Genomic DNA, 21,823 nt, shown 5'->3' on the forward strand with positions numbered 1-21,823 from the left:
ACCGTCCCAAATCTGCCATGTTACCCTCGTCCTTCCTCAGGGCGTCTTTAAGGTGAATGTAGCTCTCAGCCCTTAATTCCCTTTGGTGTGTTCTGATATAGACTAACCTTTCAGTCTCTATTTTAGCATACATGTCTACCCAGAACTGATTGGACAGTTGACGGTAACAATGTAAGTAGTTTACCTCGCCTTGTCTTATCATTATACGATAAGAATAAAACTGAAGAGAAGATGTTTTCTTGAGAGGGGTCTTTAGTTCTCCGGTTCGTGGGTCTACGTGGTACAGTAGGAAGTGGTAGCCATCATCTCCACGAGGGAACATCAGGGGATATTGAAGAGCGTCGTATGATCGGTGGGTTTCAGATATTCGTCTCAGGCCCTGGTCTCTTGTCCGAAGCACGATGTCTCGCTTATCACATTCGTGTCCAACCAATATGACAGCTATCTCGTTTGTTGTCGGCTGATTATAACAGCCTCTGTGCTCACCAGCAGGAACTCGGTCGGCGTGGATCACAATCTTGTGGGTGTCACCGTCCGGCATTGTCTCTAGAGTTGTCTTCAGTTCCTTGACATATGGGTTCACATCATGTAACATGCCCTGCAAATCATTAACTAAATGGGTTTTTAAATTTGGTATTATTGCTGTTCTTTGATCTACCTGTGCTTTGTGGTCTGCAATGAAATATATTTGAAGATATTTAGAATTTTCATTGTTTGCAGGGAGAAGTGAACCTATTAAGTGGTATACTTGTCCTTGAATTTTGAATGTTGGCATAAAATTTCCTTCCACTACTTTAGTAGCTCCGAAGCTTGTCATTTGGAATGCGCTGTTGTAGGCTCGCACAAATTGAAGAAAATGGCGAGAGTCAGTATGCGTCCCATTTAACAGAGAAATAAGAAGTTCCGGTAGAGGAGTTAGATGATTTAATTTAATTTTTCCGGAAGAGCAGCACATTCCCTCTGGCTCTTGCTTCCATTTGAGAGCCCTACAGAAAGGGCATACTTTACTCAAAGACCCTATATGGGCTCTTGGATGGTAGTCGATAAGAGGGTTATAAGCAAATGCACTTCGCTGCTTTTCATGCCATGGAATCATATTAGGACACCTAGATTCAATTGACGTTGAATGTAATTCTCTAACATTGGCATGTCTCACTCTATCTTCATCTAACCGTCTGAGATATTTATCAGTGGTCTCTGATGAACGTCTTTCTGCTGCACGTTGTCTTTTCTCTTCCTGCTGGACATTTTGCATTTCGTTTAACGATGCGTAGGTACTTCGTCGTTGTGTTAACGCCTGAGAATATTCCTCCGCAGCTAGGTTTTCGCGTGTGAGGGAATGGTGCTCTCTGTCATGCTCCATTCGAGCCATCCGCTGATCCTCTGATTCTGTTTCTCTTAAACGCATCTGTCTAAATCTTTGCGATCTGAGTATTGCCTCGCGGTCTGAAGCAGTCTCAGAAGCCCTAGATGTGGACTGGCGTGCTCTCTGTGAGCGAAGCCTGGCCTCGCGCTCAGAAGCAGTCTCCGAATCACGGTCAGTGCTCTTCCTCAGTCTGTCTGCATTGAGTCTGGCTTCGCGGTCTGAAGCAGTCTCAGACGCCCTAGATGTGGATTGGCGTGTTCTCTGTGAGCTAAGCCTGGCCTCGCGCTCAGAAGCACTCTCCGAATCACGGTGAGTGCTCTTCCTCAGTCTGTCTGCACTGAGTCTGGCCTCGCGGTCTGAAGCACTCTCAGACGCCCTAGATGTGGACTGGCGTGTTCTCTGTGAGCTAAGCCTGGCCTCGCGCTCAGAAGCACTCTCCGAATCACGGTGAGTGCTCTTCCTCAGTCTGTCTGCACTGAGTCTGGCCTCGCGGTCTGAAGCACTCTCAGACGCCCTAGATGTGGACTGGCGTGTTCTCTGTGAGCTAAGCCTGGCCTCGCGCTCAGAAGCAGTCTCCGAATCACGGTGAGTGATCTTCCTCAGTCTGTCTGCATTGAGTCTGGCCTCGCGCTCAGAAGCACTCTCCGAATCACGGTGAGTGCTCTTCCTCAGTCTGTCTGCACTGAGTCTGGCCTCGCGGTCTGAAGCAGTCTCAGACGCCCTAGATGTGGACTGGCGTGCTCTCTGTGAGCTAAGCCTGGCCTCGCGCTCAGAAGCACTCTCCGAATCACGGTGAGTGCTCTTCCTCAGTCTGTCTGCATTGAGTCTGGCCTCGCGGTCTGAAGCAGTCTCGGAAGCCCTCAATATCTTAACTTTTTTAGCTTTTGATATGGACCGTCCAATGTTAATTCGCTTCCTAGCAGGCATGGTCAAAGGAACAGTCACAAAAGTGTCGAAACCCAATCAGTAACTCTGTAATGGGCAGCAAAGTGCATGTGGTGGTGATTATTTTCTGTTGGTGACGGTGGTGTTGGTGATTATTGTTTTAACAGGACGTAGAACGGGGCAACTATCCTCTATTAACACTAATCAGAAGAAAACTGAAAGAGATCCGATACTTCGAAGAATGAAGTTATCGGCAAAATAAAGGGAAGGGCCGCAATGAGCTCGAAAATATCAAAAACAGAAACCCCTCCCAGAGCAGAAACTGGGAAGGCAGGAAGTACTAAGGGGTAATAGTCAACAAAATAGAGGTAGTTGTGATTATTGTTTCGAGAGGTAGTACAAATGCGCAACAATCTTCTGTTAACACTAATCAGAACGAAATATGAAGAGATGCGATACTTCGAAGAATGAAGATATCGGAAAAGGAAGATAAAGTCCACAAAGGGGTTAAAAATCGCAATCAGCAACAGAATTGAAATGGCCGTATTGGTGATTGTTTCAAAAGGAAGGACAACTCCTCAACAATCCTGCCTTATCACTAATCAGAACGAAATTGAAGGAGATCCGATACTTCGAAGAATGAAGATATCGGCAAAAGAAAGGGAAAGGCCGCAAAATGCTTCCAAATAACAACCACAAACCCCGCCCAGAAAAGAATTTCAGATGCAGTGGTTCCCAATGAAATTAGAGTATCCGAAAATTTCTAAAGTGGAAATAAATTAACGTACCGTCGAAACACTTCTGAAACAGGAAACAATATTTCAGATATTTTTAAACGCAATAACTGACATGAACACTCACATAGATATGTTAACAATCTCAGTTAGAAAGTAACAATGTAATACAGAGAAGAACTAAGCGCCACCAGTGTGAATACCATTAAGCAGTCAAGTTCCTTTTGCTCAGAGCAATATTGATTTCGGTTACGCTTATCGACATGGATGATATAGACTGCTGAAGCTGACCGAAGTAGCTGTTGCCTGTGACTCACGGGTGGCCCAGATTGGTTGCGCAGTAGTGTCGTAGGACAGGTATCCTAATTAGGATAAAACCTTCAATACTGGTATTTTGAAGGTTTATGATGAGCCGAAATTATTATGTTATTATATTTATGTTTCGTGTCCATGGACGTATAACGTGCGGACGTACGGCACACAGATTTCCAATATGGCGTCAAGGAACAGCACCATTAGATCTCTGATGTAAAACATGTATAAATTCTATGTAGATTGTTTTAGAGAGCGATTGTTTTCTTTTTTGTATTCCGAGAGAGGCACTGAATGTTTTCTTCTATCTGACAGGATAAGTTCGTAGCGATAATAAAGTTGCTTTTAGAATACGTAAAAGTGTTCTCGTGTGATATTTTTATTGCGTAAAATAGAAAATCGCATATAGAGAACGACAGTAGATGTTGGTTTTCCCCACAGGAGCACCGTGACTGTGTAGCACACAACCGCACGTGTATCTTATTTCTTTGTTTATAGCTGTCTCTCTTATAAAGGAAAGATTTCCATGTAACATCTGTACGTAATTTCTTTCCTTATATTGCTGTTGGTGTATATAGTGACCTACTGTATTTTGCGTAGCGTGTGCATCGTAGTTCGTTTCTGTGAACCGCCTGTTGCGTGGTGAAGGTGGGAGGGGGGGGGGAGGAATACATCCGGGTTATTCCCTGCCTGTCGTAACAGGTGACTGAAATCGCCCCAGGGGTCCTTAATTTGGCAGGGTGGGCTCGCGACCACGGACCCTTTTAGGTGCACTTACTTATGCCACGCTCCTCACTTTAGCTATATTATCCGAACTTCCGTGGTCTATTCTTGTTCTTTGCAGACTCCGACGGCATAAGAACATTCGAGGCCTCATTTCCACGCCCTTCGCGGATAACTTAATTTCGGAAGAGTCGGATTCCTCCATTTTTGTCACTGATTACTGTTAATATAGGATGGTTGCCCCGTTGTAGTTCCTCTTGAAACAAAAATCAGCACCATCACCACTCTCTTCTCTCATCCGACTTGTGTTCTTATGTTTGAGAGATCTCGGGAGTTGGCCCAATTTTAAGATCGTATGCCGTTCCTGAGGCCAACCGAATGTGGAGGATTGTATTGAACAATTACGCCTTTCTGCTGGGATTCAATCAATCAATCAATCGATCAATCAATCAATCAATCAATCAATCAATCAATCAATCAATCAATCAATCAATCAATCAATCAATCAATCAATCAATCAATCAATCAACATACATACGGAGTAATTAAGGAAGAAAATAATAGTTAAGAAATCTGACATTAATGGAAAATAGATTATAATAACTGAGGAGAGCCGGATGACGACAAATATGTAAATACCAAGTGAATGTATTGCTCTTACTTATGCCCCTCAATAAATTATGCTGGTGTGAGTTATGGATATAAGAAAGCCGTAACAGAGGAGCAAATTAGGCGCAGGGATTCTTAGGTAAACATATAAGATGACTAATGGTGTTATTACTGAAGCTGTTCGAGAACGGTTATAGGCCTAACCTCCAACGATATTCCGCCATTATCCCGCAGAATGGCCGATTGACACCTCTCTTGTTATTCTACCGCCCCCACCCACAGGGGGACGTTGTCGGTCTGTCGGTCACTCAATGCAGAGCATGGTACCAGCAGAAAATTGTAAATTTCTCCGTCATGTGAAGAGTAAGGTAAATTATGAACATAACGAAAGTTGTTTATAATGAAGAGACGTTTCACGTACGGTAAACGAAGTTTACAGAAAATCAATAGTATAAGAGAAAAAGGAGGAAAACCATTCTGGTTTTCCTATAAACCCCCCATCTATTGTAATATTTTAAAATAATATGCACATAGAAACCTTCCCCGGGATGAGCATACTCTAAATATGAAGTTTGGTTGAGATCTATTCAGCCGTTTCGACGTGATGGCTTTCGTATAAACACCCCGTGTATTGAAAGATTTTAAAATGATATGCATATCGAAACCTTCCCCGGGATAAGTATACTGTAAATATGAAGTTTGGTTGAACAGACAAACAGACAGACAAACAGACAAACAGACAAACAGACAAACAAACAAACAGACACGAAACGTAAAAACCACCGATTCGGTCTTGAGTTGACCTAAAACGGATAAATATCTGAAAAATTGGCAAAAGAAAAGAAATTACAGACAGCGGACCCCCTACAATTTTATTTATATAGATAATTTCGCTGCTGTAGAATCCTGGATCTGACGTTGCCATGGTACGGTATTCTACATTGTATTCGAATATCGAAGTAAATAGTGTACATGCAGTAAATAAGATAGTTTTAAAATTGCATGTCTCTTAGCGTTATCCGAGAAAGAGCATGGGGAGGTCCCCGTACGTTTCCAATGTAAAGTGTTTGTTACGGATTTGTGATATAACGGCAGGCTCACTTGCCTACTGGCATTCACAATCAGGTTGGGAAGTTTACATTATAATTGCAGGCCCCATTGCCTACTATGCGGACAGAATCGATTTGGGGAGTTTTCGTTAAAATGGCAGCCCCCCTTTCCTACCTCCAGACAGATTACAGTTTTTATTATAATGGCAGGCAATTACCCTACTATCACTCGAAATTGAGTTGTGCAGTTATCATTATAATGACAGGCCCCTTTTCCTACTGCCAGCCAGCGTACTGCCAGTCACACCAAGTTCGTGAGTTTCCATCAAAATAGCAGGCCACTATGCCTAATGCCAGTCACATTTTAGATGAGTACATTTCTTTATAATAGCGGGCACCCTTGCCTACTGCCAAACACAATCGGGTAGGGGAGTTTTAAACAAAACTGCATGCTCACTTACCTTCTGCAAGTCAAATCGAGAAGGGAACTATTCATTACAATTGTAGGCCTTCCTTACTAATGACAGTTACACAGGAGTTGGAGAAGGAACCCTTTCCTACTGCCAGTCAAAGTCGGTGTGGGGAGTACTGATTACAATAGCAGACCGACCCTTTCTCGATCGCTAAATCGACATCAGTGAATATATATAGATCGACATACGAAAGTATATGCGTGTTTACAATATTGAAGACCTTCATTTACAGATTAACTGCTACTAAACGTACGTCATATCGACAAAGGATTATACCATAAGACACGCCGGATTTAGTGGCCTAAATGGCTGGTCCAATGATATGTCATCTATTCTTGGGTCAGATTTAGAAACGTGGAACAGGGTAAAGGTTTTGTAAGATCATCTCACATTACATTACTTTTCGGATAATAATGTGACAGCTACATACGTAGCATTTGGCTCACATATGGCTACTGAGTGGGCCAATTTTCGTGAAGAGTTTGATGATTCTGTATTTCATATAAGTAATTGAAAGTATGAATAATGCATGTGAAAATTCCAAATTGACTTAACATCGATTAATAGAGAAAAATCAAACGTAAAAGGGATACAGATACGGCATAAAGTCATAAGACCAAGGTTGTAGATGATTCCAAATTGAACGGAGATTGTGCAATCCGTTACGTGATAGGAATTTCCGAAGGTCTGCACCATCATTAAAATTGCCTGCATATTTCGATATTCTTCGGGGATAAAAAATGAAAAATTTAATGATATAGGATTTTTCATTCGTTACAGGCTAAAACGTATAATTTTGTCAAATTTCAATTATCTTCTTATTCTTCTGGCAGATTATGCCACAATGTGGATTTTGGGCGAGGCGGGTAAAAATTAGGACTTTCAGGAAATCAAAAATTATGGAGATTGTTATTATTACCCCTTAAACGGAAAGCTGTAGGAAAATTTCGCCAAAATAGTCAGTGTAGAGGTACACAGTCGTTACGATTTGATTTATATAGATAAGGAATCTGCTCCATGTAAAACACCTTTTGGGCTATGTCCGCTGGACTTAACCTGCAAAAGTGACCATTCATGATATCTCCCTTATTAATCCTCCTGACGAAAAAATGCACATGAAAAAAAAGGTTTAGAGGTGGAATTCCATCAGGTTTGGTCGATTTCCAGTCAGGTTGGTCTTGTTCTGTATATATTGTGGAAGAGTAAAATCACCATTTCGGTTCCTTATAAACCGCCAGTCCATTCCGGAACATGAAATGTTATTTACGTTTAAAACCTACCTTTGGACAGGTGGATGCTAAATATAAATTTTGTTTCGAATGTCTTCAGTAGTTTTCAAGTTGTAAGGAATACGCTTTACACGCACCCGCTCGTGAGTTAAGTCCGATGGGACTTGTACAGAAAAACGGTCCTTTAATGATATCTCCCTTATTGATCCTCGTATCGAAATGATGCACATGAGAAAAAAAGGTTTAGACATTAATTTCTACCAAGGTAGGTAGACTTCCATAAACTTTTGTTGTGTATATTTTTTGGAAGTGCAAAATCACTGTTTCGGTTTCGTATAAACCCCCAGTTAGTTCAGGGATTTAGAAACAATATTTGCCCTGAAACCTATCAAGGACAGGTGTATTCTAAATACGAATCTTGGTGGAAATGCATCCAGTAGTTTCTAGCATTCACGTACATACGGCGTAATTAAGGAAGAAAATAATACAGTTAAGAATGTTGAAACTAATAGAAAATGGATTATAACTGAGGACAGCCGGATAACGACAAATAAATAAATGCCGTGAGTTATGGATATAATAAAGCGCTAACAGAGGAGAAATTTAGGTTCAGTGATTCTTAGGTAAACAAATATGAAGATGACTAATGGTGTTATTACTTAATCTATTCGAGGGCGGTTATAACCTCCAACGATATTCCGCCAATATCCCGCAGATGAGCCGATTGATGCCTCTCTTGCCATCTACCCAAGGAACAACCACGAATTTAAAAGCATGATGAGGAAAATGGCAATACGTTACTTCCCTACTGGCATGCAGTCAGAGACGTTGCCATGGTAACCTGTAGGTTCGTTGTCGGTCTGTCGGTCACTAAATGCAGAGCATGATACCAGCAGAAAATTGTAAATTTCTCCGTCATGTGAAGAGTAAGGTAAATTATGAACATAACGAAAGTTGTTTATAATGAAGAGACGTTTCACGTACGGTAAACGAAGTTTACAGAAAATCAATAGTATAAGAGAAAATAGAGGAAAACCACTGTGGTTTTCCTATAAACACCCCGTCTATTCAAAGATTTTAAAATTATATGCATATCGGAACCTTTCCTGGGATGAGTACACTCTAAATATGAAGTTTGGCTGAGATCTATCCAGCCGTTTCGACGTGATGGTGGGAAAACCACTCTGGTTTTCCTATAAACCCCCCGTCTATTCAAGGATTTTAAAATGATATGCATATCTAAACCTTCCCCGGGATTAGTATACTCTAAATACAAAGTTTGGTTGAGATCCATCCAGCCGTTTCGACGTGATGGTGGAAAAACCATTCTGATTTTCCTACAAACCCCCCATATATTCAAATATTTTAAAATGATATGCATATGGAAAAGTTCCCCGCGATGAGTATCCTCTAAATATGAAGTTTGGTTGAGATCTATCCAGCCGTTTCGACGTGATGGTGGAAAAACCATTCTGGTTTTCCTATAAACCCCCTGTCTATTCAAGGATTTTAAAATGATATGCATATCAAAACCTTCTCCGGGATGAGTATACCCTAAATATGAAGTTTGGTTGAGATCTATCCAGCCGTTTCGACGTGATGGTGGAACAGACAAACAGACAGACAAACAGAAACAATTTTATTTATCCCCGCCCAAAGGAGTCCTATGAGTGCCTTACACAACAGTATATTTTTTTCCCAGATATTAAGTCTTATTTGTACCTATTTTGGTTGACAGCTATGCCCAAACGTACATGCATAATCTCACTGCTCTAGAATCCTGGAGCACCGGGCGAGTTGGCCGTGCGCGTAGAGGCGTGCGGCTGTGAGCATGCATCCGGGAGATAGTAGGTTCGAATCCCACTATCGGCAGCCCTGAAGATGGTTTTCCGTGGTTTCCCATTTTCACACCAGGCAAATGCTGGGGCTGTACCTTAATTAAGGCCACGGCCGCTTCCTTCCAACTCCTAGGCCTTTCCTATCCCATCGTCGCCATAAGACCTATCTGTGTCGGTGCGACGTAAAGCCCCTAGCAAAAAAAAAAAAAAAAAAAGAATCCTGGAGCTGACGTTGCCATGGTTACGGCAGTTCATTTCTTTATCCGATTCCTAGAGCAGGGGTAGTGTGGTGCCAATATCTCCGTAACGGTTGGTTTTAGGGCCTTAAAACATGGTTTTCGGGCCCGTAGGGCTTACCGAGTTTTGTTCTTTGCGTCAAGAGGATTAAATTGAGCTTTGTCTCGTCCTTATACGACAAATTCGATATTTTGCCTATAATAGTATAAGAGAAAATGGAGGAAAACCGTTTTTCCTATAAAACCCCCGTCTTTTCAAAGATTTTAAAATGATATGCATATCGAAACCTTCCCCGGGGTCAGTATACTCTAAATATGAAGTTTGGTTGAGATCTATCCAGCCGTTTCGACGTGATGGTGGAACAGACAAACAGACAGACAAACAGACAAACAGAAACAATTTTATTTATATATATACTAACAAATGTACCCGTGCTTCGCTACGGTATTCTGCATTGTATACGAATATTGAAGTAAATACTGTACATGCAGTAAATAAGATTGTTTTAAAGTAGCATGTCTCTTAGCGTTATCCGAGAAACAATATGCAGAGGTCCCCATACGTTGTTTCCAGTGTAAAGTGCTTGTTACGGATTTGTGATGATAACGACAGGTTCACTTCCCTACTGCGATTCACAATCGAGTTGGGAAGTTTACATTATAATTGCAGGCCCCATTGCCTACTGCGCGGTCACAATCTATTTGGGGAGTTTCCGTTACAATTGCAGGCCCCCTTTTCTACCTCCAGGCATATTACAAATTGAAGAGTTTTTATTATAATGGCAGGAAACTTCCCTACAACCAGTCAAAATTGAGTTGTGCAGTTATCATTATAATGATAGGCCCCTTTTCCAACTGCCAGCCAGCTTCCTGCCAGTCACACCAAGTTGATGAGTTTCCATCAAAATAGCAGGCCAGTATGCCTAATGCCAGTCACATTTTAGATGGGTACATCTGTTTATAACTGCGGGAACGCTTGCCTACAGCCAAAGACTGTATGCTGCATGCTCCCTTGCCTTCTGAAAGTCAAATCGAGAAGTGAATTATTCATTACAATGGTAGGCCTGCCTCATTAATGCCAGTTACACAGGAATTGGAGAAGGACTCCATTCCTACTGCCAGTCATAGTCGGTGTGCGGAGTACTGATTACAATAGCAGACACACCCTTTCTCGATCGCTACAAAATCGACATCAGTGAATATATATAGTTCGACATACGAAAGTATGTGCTTGTTTACAATATTGCAGACCTTCATTTACAGATTAACTGCTTCTAAACGGTACATCATATCGAGAAAAGATTGTACCATAAGACGCCGGATTTAGCGGCCTAAATTGCTGGTCATATGATATCTCATCTATTCATGGGTCAGATTGAGTTAGAAACTTGGGTAAAATTTGTGTAAGATTATCTCACATTGCATTGCTTTTCGGATAATTAAGTGACAGCTACATACATAGCATTTGGCTCACATATGGCTACTGGTTGGACCAATTTTCGAGTAGAGTATGATGATTCTATCTTTCCTCTAAGTGATGGAAGGTATGAATTATGTATGTGAAAAGTACTACTTTACTTAAGATCGAGAAATAGAGAAAAGTCAAACGTAAAATGGATATAAATACGACAAAAAGTCGTACGACCAAGGTTGTAGATCACTCCAAATTGAACGGGGATTGTGCCATCCGTTATGTGATGATACTTCCCGAAGGTCTGCACCATCATTAAAATTGCCTCCATATTTCGATATTCTTCGGGATAGAAAGGGAAAAATTTAAAGCTCTTGGAAGTTTTCCGCCCGTTACAGGCTAAGTCGTAAAATTTTGCCAAATTTCAGTTTTCTTTCTCGACTGGCAGATTATGCCGCAATACTGGGTTTTCAGTGAGAAGTGTAAAAAGTAGAACTTTCAAGATACTAAACCAAAAAATATGCAGATGATCATTATTACCCCTTAAGCGTGTAGCTGTTCGAAAATTTCGACAAAATAGTCTATGTACAGGCACACAGTAGTTACGATTTTATTTACATAGATAAATAAGGAACCTGCTCCACGTACAACACCTTTTGGGCTATATCCGCTGGACTTAACCGGAAAAACGGACCGTTTATGATATCTCCCTTATTAATCCTCCTGTCGAAAAAATGCACATGAAAAAAAGTTTTAGAGATGGAATTCCATCATGTTTGGTCGATTTCCAGTCAGGTTGGTCTTGTACTGTATATATTCTGGAAGAGTAAAATCACCATTTCGGTTCCCTATAAACCGCCAGTCCATTCCGGGAACATGAAATGTTATTGACGATTAACACCTACCGTTGGACAGGTGGATGTTAATATAAAGTTTGACTCAAATATCTTCAGTAGTTTTCAAGTTGTAAAACATACGCTTTACACGCACCCGCTCTTGAGTTAAGTCCGGTGGGACTTGTACCGGAAAACGGTCCGTTAATGATATCTCCCTTATTAATCCTCGTATTGAAATGATGCACATGAGGAAAAAGGCCTAGAAATGAATTTCCATTACGGCAGCTAAATTTACATTAAGTTTGGTTGCAAAATGACGGTTTCGGATTCGTATAATCCCCCAGTCAATTCAGGGATTCAGAAACAATACTTGCCCTAAAACCTACCGAAGGACAGATGGATTCTAAATATCAAGTTTGGTGGAAATATATCCAGTAGTTTCCAAGTTTTAGACAAACAGACAAACAAACAAACAGACAGACACCAAAACAGAATATATGCAGATGGTCATTATTACACCTGAAACGGATAACTGTACGGAAATTTCACCAAAATTGTCAATGTACAGACATACTCTAGAAGTGTAGACCTTTATTTCGATGGTTACTGCTTTGCAACTGTACGACGTATCTACAAACGGACTTCACCATCAGACGCCCCTTTCAGTGCTCTACATGGTTGGTCCTATGACATCTTCTCGTATCTCCTTTATTTATGGGTTAGATTGAGTTAGAGTCATTGAATGGGGTGAAATCTTGTACAGTTTTTGAATGCTACTTTATATTTTTGATTCTCATGTGACAGCTAGAATCATAAAATTTGGCTATAACATTGCCAATGGTCATGTCAATGTGCGTGCCGAATGTCATGATTCTACCTTTCCTATAAGTGTGCCAAATGATAACATATACGTGTAAAAGTACAAAATCAACTTGTGTTTAATGTATTAGGGATAGAAATACGACGAAAAGTCACAGGACAAAAGTTGTAGATCTCTCCAAAATGAAACGCAATTTGCTTTGTGACTTTTGATACGACTTACTGATTAGCCACCAATTACCCCGAAACGAAGGTCTGCACCGCCGTTAAAATTGCATCCATATTTCGGAATTTTCCTGGGCCAGAAATTATACATTTGCATAGCTTAGAATATTTCCTCAAAGGAAAGAGTGTACAGCATTCGGGATTAGCACTCGCATACATACGTGGTAATTAAGGAAGAAAGTAATACAGTTTAGTATAGATTATAACAGAGGACATCCGGATGACGACAAATATATAAATACCAAGTGAATGTATTGGAAAATCAAATGCTCCTCAATAAATTATGCCGGAGTGAGTTATGGATATAAGAAAGCGGTAATCGGAGAGAAATTTAGGCGCAGGGATTCTTAGGTAATCAGATAAGAAGATGAATATTTGTGTTATTACTTATGCTATTCGAGGACGGTTATAACCTCCAATGATATTCCGCCAATATCCCGCAGAATGGCCGATTGACGACTCTCTTGCTTTCTACCCAAGGAACAACCACGAATTTAAAGGAATGATGAGGAAAATGACAATACGTTACTTCCCTGCTGGCAAGCAGTCAGAGACGTTGCCATGGTAACCCATATATTCGTTATCGCTCTGTCGGTCCCTCAATGCCGAGCATGGTATCGGCAGAAAATAGTAAATTTCTCCGTCATTTGAAGAGTAAGGTAAATTATGAACACAACGAAAGTTGTTTGTGATGAAGAGACCTTTCACATACGGTCCACAGAGTTTGCAGAAAATCAATAGTATAAGAGAAAATGGAGGAAGACCGTTGTGGTTTTCCTATAGACCCCCGTCTTTTCAAAGATTTTAAAATGATATGCATATCGAAACCTTCCCCGGGGTGAGTATACTCTAAATATGAAGTTTGGTTGAGATCTATCCAGCCCTTTCGACGTGATGGTGGAACAAACAAACATTTTTATTCTTTTTATTTTGCTAGTTGCTTTACGTCGCACCGACACAGATAGGTCTTATGGCGACGATGGGACAGGGAAGGGATAGGAGTTGGAAGGAATCGGCCGTGGCCTTAATTAAGGTACAGCCCCAGCATTTGCCTGGTGTGAAAATGGGAAACCACGGAAAACCATTTTCAGAGCTGCCGACAGTGGGGTTCGAACCTACTATCTCCCGAATACTGGATATTGGCCGCACTTAAGCCAAACAAACAAACAAACAAACAAACAAACAAACAAACAAACAAACAAACAAACAGACAAACAGAAACGAACAACTTTATTTATAAGATTATTTTTATACCACTCCCCTCGCCCCCTGCCAAAAGGGTGCTAGGGGTGTCTTACCCTCACGCGGTTTGTCTCCTGATACTAATTGATAAGTGTACCACGTTTGGTGAAATTGCTCCAGTGGTTTAGGAGGAGATGTGTCATATACACACCCACACCCACACACCCACGCACACACATACATCAATTTTTATATATAGTAAGAAGAAGAAGATAATATTTTTATATGTAGTTTTTCGATTAATTTTATATCTCACCCCCTTCGCTCCCCACTTGGATTTGCAAAAAATCCGGAGTAATACTATTCATCTCAGAGACCCTGAAATCTATGGATTCGAAACTGTTTTTAATTATTTCTATATCCCACCCCACCCCCCCACCCTTTGCTCCCAACCTAAAAGGGGGCTGGATTTTAAAAAAATTCTAGAGTATCACTTTTCAACTCAGCGTCCCCGAAAACTATGAATTCGACACTATTCTCGATTATTATTGTAACTACCACCCCCCTGACCCTCTCCCTTAAGGGCGCTAGGGATGGCTTACCCCCCACAGTGATCGTCTCCCGATAGTAAGTGATTCGTGTACCAAGTTTGGTTGAAATTGCTCCAGTGGTTTAGTTGGAGATGTGTCATTTACACACACACTTCCATTTCTATATATAGTAAGATTTTTACACTCGTTCTTCACCCCCTTTCCATCCCCGCCCAAAGGAGTCCTATGAGTGCCTTACACAACAGTATATTTTTTTCCCAGATATTAAGTCTTATTTGTACCTATTTTGGTTGACAGCTATGCCCAAACGTACATGCATAATCTCACTGCTCTAGAATCCTGGAGCTGACGTTGCCATGGTTACGGCAGTTCATTTCTTTATCCGATTCCTAGAGCAGGGGTAGTGTGGTGCCAATATCTCCGTAACGGTTGGTTTTAGGGCCTTAAAACATGGTTTTCGGGCCCGTAGGGCTTACCGAGTTTTGTTCTTTGCGTCAAGAGCATTAAATTGAGCTTTGTCTCGTCCTTATACGACAAATTCGATATTTTGCCTATAATAGTATAAGAGAAAATGGAGGAAAACCGTTTTTCCTATAAAACCCCCGTCTTTTCAAAGATTTTAAAATGATATGCATATCGAAACCTTCCCCGGGGTCAGTATACTCTAAATATGAAGTTTGGTTGAGATCTATCCAGCCGTTTCGACGTGATGGTGGAACAGACAAACAGACAGACAAACAGACAAACAGAAACAATTTTATTTATATAGATACTACTATGTATATCTGGAAATTTGAGTGATGTAATTGGTTAGAAGAAATGCGTTCAGGAAACGACTGTATAAGGGTGAGAATAAAGAAAAACAGATTTATAGTCGGTTGAACTCAATCTCTAGTACAGGCAAATATTTTCACGAAATAGCTTATATAAAAAATTATTAAACAGAGACTGGCATGTTTCAGCGGATTAATTAAATCAAACCACAGGAAAAATTATACTGGAAAATACATACGAGTGTTACATAAAGTTGCGTTTCAGAATTGTACATTTGTTTAAGAATAGGAAAAGAAACATGCTTTAAGTTGTTGGACGTTATGAGTGTTATTAAGGTTCTTGAAATACTCACCATAGATTATACTGAAGTCCCTGCCATTTTATCGTGGCCCAGCAACCACAACTTGTATTGCTCCTACGTTCAAATTGCAAGTCTCTGTGAATGAACTAAAGGGCTTCATGAAATAAGTTTTGTGGTGTTCCCTAACTCAGGAACACTTTACGCTAAATCGTCATAAATTGAGCCTAACTATCGTCTCTTTGATCTTCGAATGTTTCACCTGCCCTCCAAGTTATTATCGAGTAGGTTTTTTTATATTTCTAGAGAGTCAGTTTCCCTCTACTACCAAATATAACCCATCTATCGTATTTGGTTCATATTCAGCTTCACCAATCCAGTAAAAATTTAACATAGCAATTATATCCTCACTGCAGGTACAATCCTACTATTTTTCCCATCGGTTTGTACCAGAAAGCCTCCTCGCGACTCTCATGTGTGTTACCACCATCTTATGAATACAATATTTCTAGTTCATGCACCTTACACCTTGTACTCCTGTAGTACAAAATACCAGCTGAAGTTGAAATAGGACACTTAATCACAACTGTGAAATGTAATCTGTGAAAATATTTAATTATGAATAATAATTATAGTAAAAATGTTGTTATGTTCGCTGTCGTTGTGCAATTACGTTCTTTCAAAATATTTTTACCAGATTGCTCATTGAATCAGGTAATATCTGCAGCAAGGAGTTAATAAGTCGAAATGAAAAGAAAAAGTAGCGAACAGAAAATATGTTTTCACTGTCGTGCGTGAGCTATTTCAGTTGCAGACGTCCCTGAGGGTCGTAATTCTTAAATATAATGGATACAAACATATATTGTTGAGACGGGTGATAGTACTGATAACGAATACTAGCATTATAAGTATAAATTCTCTCAAATTCACCACTACGTTCAATGGTTTCTATTCGGAATGTAATTGTTCTATTGTTATAGCCGATCGGTTCTTACCAACTTGGGTTATTCTTTTCTTTAAACACCGAGTAAGCACGCGCTCAACTGCTATTGTCCTCTTTCAGGATATTATTGTTTTTGTACTGTGTGGTATTTTAAGCATCGGTACCGTACCTAGCAGTGACTGGTGAGCCACACACGTAATCTTCAGCCAGGTGTGACCGCACATCCGGGCCACATCCGACGTGTTGTCAGCTTCTAATTACAACGAGAGCTCACTTTCAGGTAAGAAACTCCCTATTATTAATATATTATTACACAAATGCTTGGTGTACATGTATTCAGTTAAAATTATCGGCATAAACTAACAAGTAAATAAATATAAAGCAGATGCATTTCCGTAATGGTCATGAATGCTACTGGAAGAGGGGAAGTAAAGGTTTACAACAGTCTGGAACCTCCGCCCTAAATGGGCTACATATCAATGAAAAATGAAATGGAATGCTCAAGTACACAGAGTTTAAAGTGATAATATATTTGACTTTCATAATTTGAACCCAATTGGTCTCTATCAAGTCACTTCATCTTGAGGTAACTAAGTTAATACAATAAGCAGCTTTCAGCTCATACATTAGTTAACTCAATGCATCTCCAGCTGGAGATGAAAGTGCAATATCTTGATCACCGAATTGTTATGCCCAGCTTCATAATGTAAATGGTTCATCTTTCTAAAATATGATTTGAATATCTTAAATTTCCGAATGCAATTGGTACTAAAACAGTGTGTCTCAACCATTTGTTTTGTAGATTATTTTTCCCATTTATGATTTGCTTAAACAGAGCACGGTGAAAAACAAGTGATACATATAGGATACACACTTCAAATTTTGAACCTTAGCGTTAAATAATTTGTACGGTAATTCAGAATGCTTCATCAACGGTTCTGTATACTTGAAGATGATGCATTCAAGAGTTGATAGAAATCAATAAGAAACGAGCTGAATTTAATTCGTAAGAAGCTTTTATTCTATAACCCACGAGTAAGCTCCTTTATGAAGCATAAAGCCATAATTTTATTGAGGCAGAAGGACACCTTACACCAATTTTATTGTTAAACTGTGTGAGAATCGAATGTAGTCTTAATATTATATACAATGAAGTTGATACTAAAATCATATTTCCTCTACTCTAACTATATTTCAGTGAAAAGGAAAAGGAGTGTTGTTTGACTTTAGTTCACCACATTAGTGTGACTGTAATAAAACGATATCAGCAAACTCAATATTAAACCATCCCTATAGAATCTGATCAAAATATAAATTAAAATATCAGGTATGATAATGACGTAACACTAAAAGTGCATAGAACAGGTTATAAAGTAAGAAGAGAAAGAAGACACATAGAAGATAAAAATAAGGTGGAAAAGGAAATTTATATTTTCCTCGAAAGGTAAAATATATTTGTAATTTATACTGCACAAACGTAAGACTAACCATAGTTTCAGATTGACACCGACTTACTTATATGCAAAACAATCCCTGTACAAAAGCCTTTAGAGGTGTTGGTCTGCCAAGATGACTACTGCCCAGCCAGATGGCTTTTATGTACTGGAGTACTACGTGGACTTGCAGACTGTTTGGCGAAAATTCCATTTGAAAGAAGGACATTATAATCGACTGACGCTGTCAATTTATTTCGTGCTAGCGATTTTAATGCCCCATTAACTCATAATGGTTTTCGACGATAATGTGATCGGAAAGGACTAGGAAGGGGAAGGAAGCAGCCATTTCTTCAGACATGACAATTGACGATAAACTACGGAAAGGGCGCTTTTGAGGACTACCGACAATTCGGGTTCGTACCCATCATATCGTAAATGCAAGCTTACTGCTACTCAACACGTACCGTGCCACAGATTCGCTCCGTTGGAACTTTTATCTCCTTCTATAACATTCACTTGAAACACTTAAACACAATGTTTAACCATCATATCACAGTTACCTCTAAACATCTCTTTCTCAACGGATTCTGTTTAGTCTCCGAGGTGACGAAACGTCCTCCTTCAAATATTCGTTCAATTATTCAGTAGTGCCAGTAAATATATAGGGTGTTCATAAAGTCACCGTATTCAATATTTAAATTTTTTTTCTAAAGTTTAAGGATTAAATAAACAAATCTAGTGATTACACTCAATAGTTCCACACAACTTCAAGTGAAGAAATATATATCTTAAACTCCGTTGGGAGCATTCTGGAAGTGTTGGGAGTAAGAAATGTTTAGACATAACACTAACTCGTTTCCCGCGCATTGTTTTCCCACAATTCCAGTTCACAAAAAATGTTGAAAGTGACCACCATTTTCTTGCAGGCACAAATTTACACGCTTACAGATGTTTTCCGATGCTTTTATCAAAATTGCTGGTGTTATTTCTCCAATATATTTAGAAATTGCTTCTTTGAGCTCATTTAAGTTATGTGGATTATCTATGTATGTTCTTTCTTTTAATTATACCCACAAAAACGTCCGGAGAGGTTAAATTTAGCGAACGAGGTGGTAAAAAATTTCTTGATATTACTCCATCACCGAAAATGTCTTGCAAAATTGCCAATGTCGCGTTAGCAGTAACTAATGATATGTGGCGCCATTTTGCTGGAACCTGCAATAGCGCTCATCCTCTTCCAGTGAAGCCACGAATTGTTGCACAATGTCCCTGTATACGGCACTATCGACTGTTGTGTCGGAAAACAGAAGTCCAACGGTACTATTACACACGTTTTTATTTTTTATTTTCAAAATGATGCTGTACTTCATGTAAGTCATGCGGATTTTCATCTGCCCAAATTCTGATGCTCTGGGAGTTAATGTGTCCTCTGAGGTGGAACCATGCTTCATCTGTGAAAAATATATTGTTCGGAATTGCTGCCTTTCATATGAATGAACGGAACCACTGAGAGTAACTGGGACGTTTCTCTATATTAGGCGGCTTCACTTCCTAGACGGCCTTGAGTCGATACGAGCGTAGCTTTGCCACTTTCAGCGCTGTATGTGGGGACCCAATTGATGCTCCAAGTTGTTGTGACAAGAGTCTTACAGATATCCGCGGAGATCTCTCCATGTGCTGCCGAACATCATGAAGGAAAGTGTCAGTAATAAATGTAGGTCCCCCACGTCGTTCTCTATCATCCACGGAGCCCGTGTCACGAAACCTGCGTACAAAATTATACAAAGATTTACCTAGTAAAGGTTCATTAGGAAATCGATGACTTCATTTTTGCACACATCTCATTACTTTTGCACTCAAAATATATCTCTAAAAGGCGACCCGTCGTGCGCGCTTAAAAGTCAAGCAATCAATCAATCAATCAATCAATCAATCAATCAATCAATCAATCAATCAATCAATCAATCAATCAATCTATCTATCAATCAATACTGATCTGCATTTAGGGCAGTCGCCCAGGTGGAAGATTCTCTATCTGTTGTTTTCGTAGCCTTTTAAACGATTGCAAAGAAATTGGAAATTTATTGAACATCTCCCTCGGTAAGTTATTCCAATCCCTAACTTCCCTTCCTATAAACGAATATTTTCCCCAATTTGTCCTCTTGAATTCCAACTTTATCTTCATATTGTGATCTTTACTACTTTTAAAGACATCTCTCAAACATATTCGTCTACTAATGTCATTCCACTCCATCTCTTCATCGACAGCCCGGAACGTACCACTTAGCCGAGCAGCTCCTCTCCTTCCTCCCGAGTCCTCCCAGCCCAATACTGCTGGGCTATTGGCCTACGCATTCACTGAGGGGAGAAGGAGGTTGTAGAGGAATGTGCCGGTCTCCTTCTAACCTCTCTGTAGCCGGTAGCGATGACCAGAAATATCCATATGATCAGGGGGCCGAGAGGTTTCTGTGTGTATCCAGCTTCCGGACTGTTCTGGAACAACTGGCCTCCCTATTTAAGGAACACGGTTTAGCTATAGGGGTTCAGTTGAAGTAGGGAGTTCAGATGTTCTCTCTCAATGAGCAAGTGTAGTCAGTCTGAGCGAGTGTCGGTGTGGACGTTGATAGCTTGAGTTTCAGGAGACAGTCTGTGGAGTGTTCTGTCCATGGAACAGAGTGTTTGTTCTGCTTGTTTGTGTCTTGGAGATATCCCTCGAGCCGGCTACTATGAGTGAACGTCGTGTTCTGGTGTAGCGTGCGAGAGATCGACCGAGTATCGGCATGGGACAGTGAACGAAGCAAAATGTAACGATTGAGCGGACAGCGTACATTATACCGAAATGCGCCACTGTCGTATGCCGCACTTGAACTGAGATAGGAGCACCGAGGGTAACTGTGGGACTGAGTGTGAATTTGTGTGATTGAACATCGAGAACGCTGAGAGAGCGCTAACCAGTGTAATTGAGTGTGCAGGATTTTGCAAGTTGTCGTCCTGGTGTGTCTGTGCGTTAATGTGTATTATTAACGCCCGGGTGTACCATTCTCGGTAAATATCAGGCGTTATGAGACCGTGGTATTAATCAGTTGCACCATTACTAATCCTTAGTTTCGAAACCGCGGTATGTTGACGATCGTTTATTTCGCTATTATTCCCCTCGGAAATAATTCAAAGTAGCTTTCAGAAGGTAGTGATGAGCTAGACAGTCACTTATCTTTAATTTATCCAGAAGGCGGTGATAGTTTCGACAGTCATGTGTCCCTAATTTATCCAGTTCCCAGTTGTTTACGTTTTCTATGACGAATATTATTCAAATAATTTTACACTTTTATAAAAAGGAATTATAAGTTAACCATTTATCTCTTTTTGAGAATCATTATAGTCATTTTTATCATATCTTCTACTTCGTTTTATTTCTAAGATTTATTCATCTTGTTTCGTTAGATTATGTTAGTCAGCCGTATGGAAAAGTAAAGGCGAACGAGAGCGCCCAATATTAGTGCATTTAAAACTGAAATGCTCACTGACTTAGATTACTTCTTGGTAAAACAGGATTATTTATGTGAGTTCGGATCTAAAGTTGGTCACCTGTTAATTGTAACAAGGACGCCACAGTGTCTTTCTCTCTGTTCATCGTCCTCAATATACAGTAAACATACGATACGTGATGTGCTAAATTGATTTTAACGGTAAGATCACGGCACTTTAGATGCCCAAAATGTGAGTGTATATCGCTGACTTACGAATGGTTCACAAAGCAGTTCCATACTCCTCTCAAAGAGCTGGACTAAGGGAAAGAACACCCAAGATTGACAATTTAATCTAGAAGAGGGACAGTTATAGTTATCGTACAAGGAAAGCTCTCCCGGAGGTTGTGGAGTCCAGTGTTCGGAAACA

Source organism: Anabrus simplex, chromosome 1 (assembly GCF_040414725.1).
Source record: "Anabrus simplex isolate iqAnaSimp1 chromosome 1, ASM4041472v1, whole genome shotgun sequence".
In the NCBI taxonomy this organism is placed as follows: Eukaryota; Metazoa; Arthropoda; class Insecta; order Orthoptera; family Tettigoniidae; genus Anabrus; species Anabrus simplex.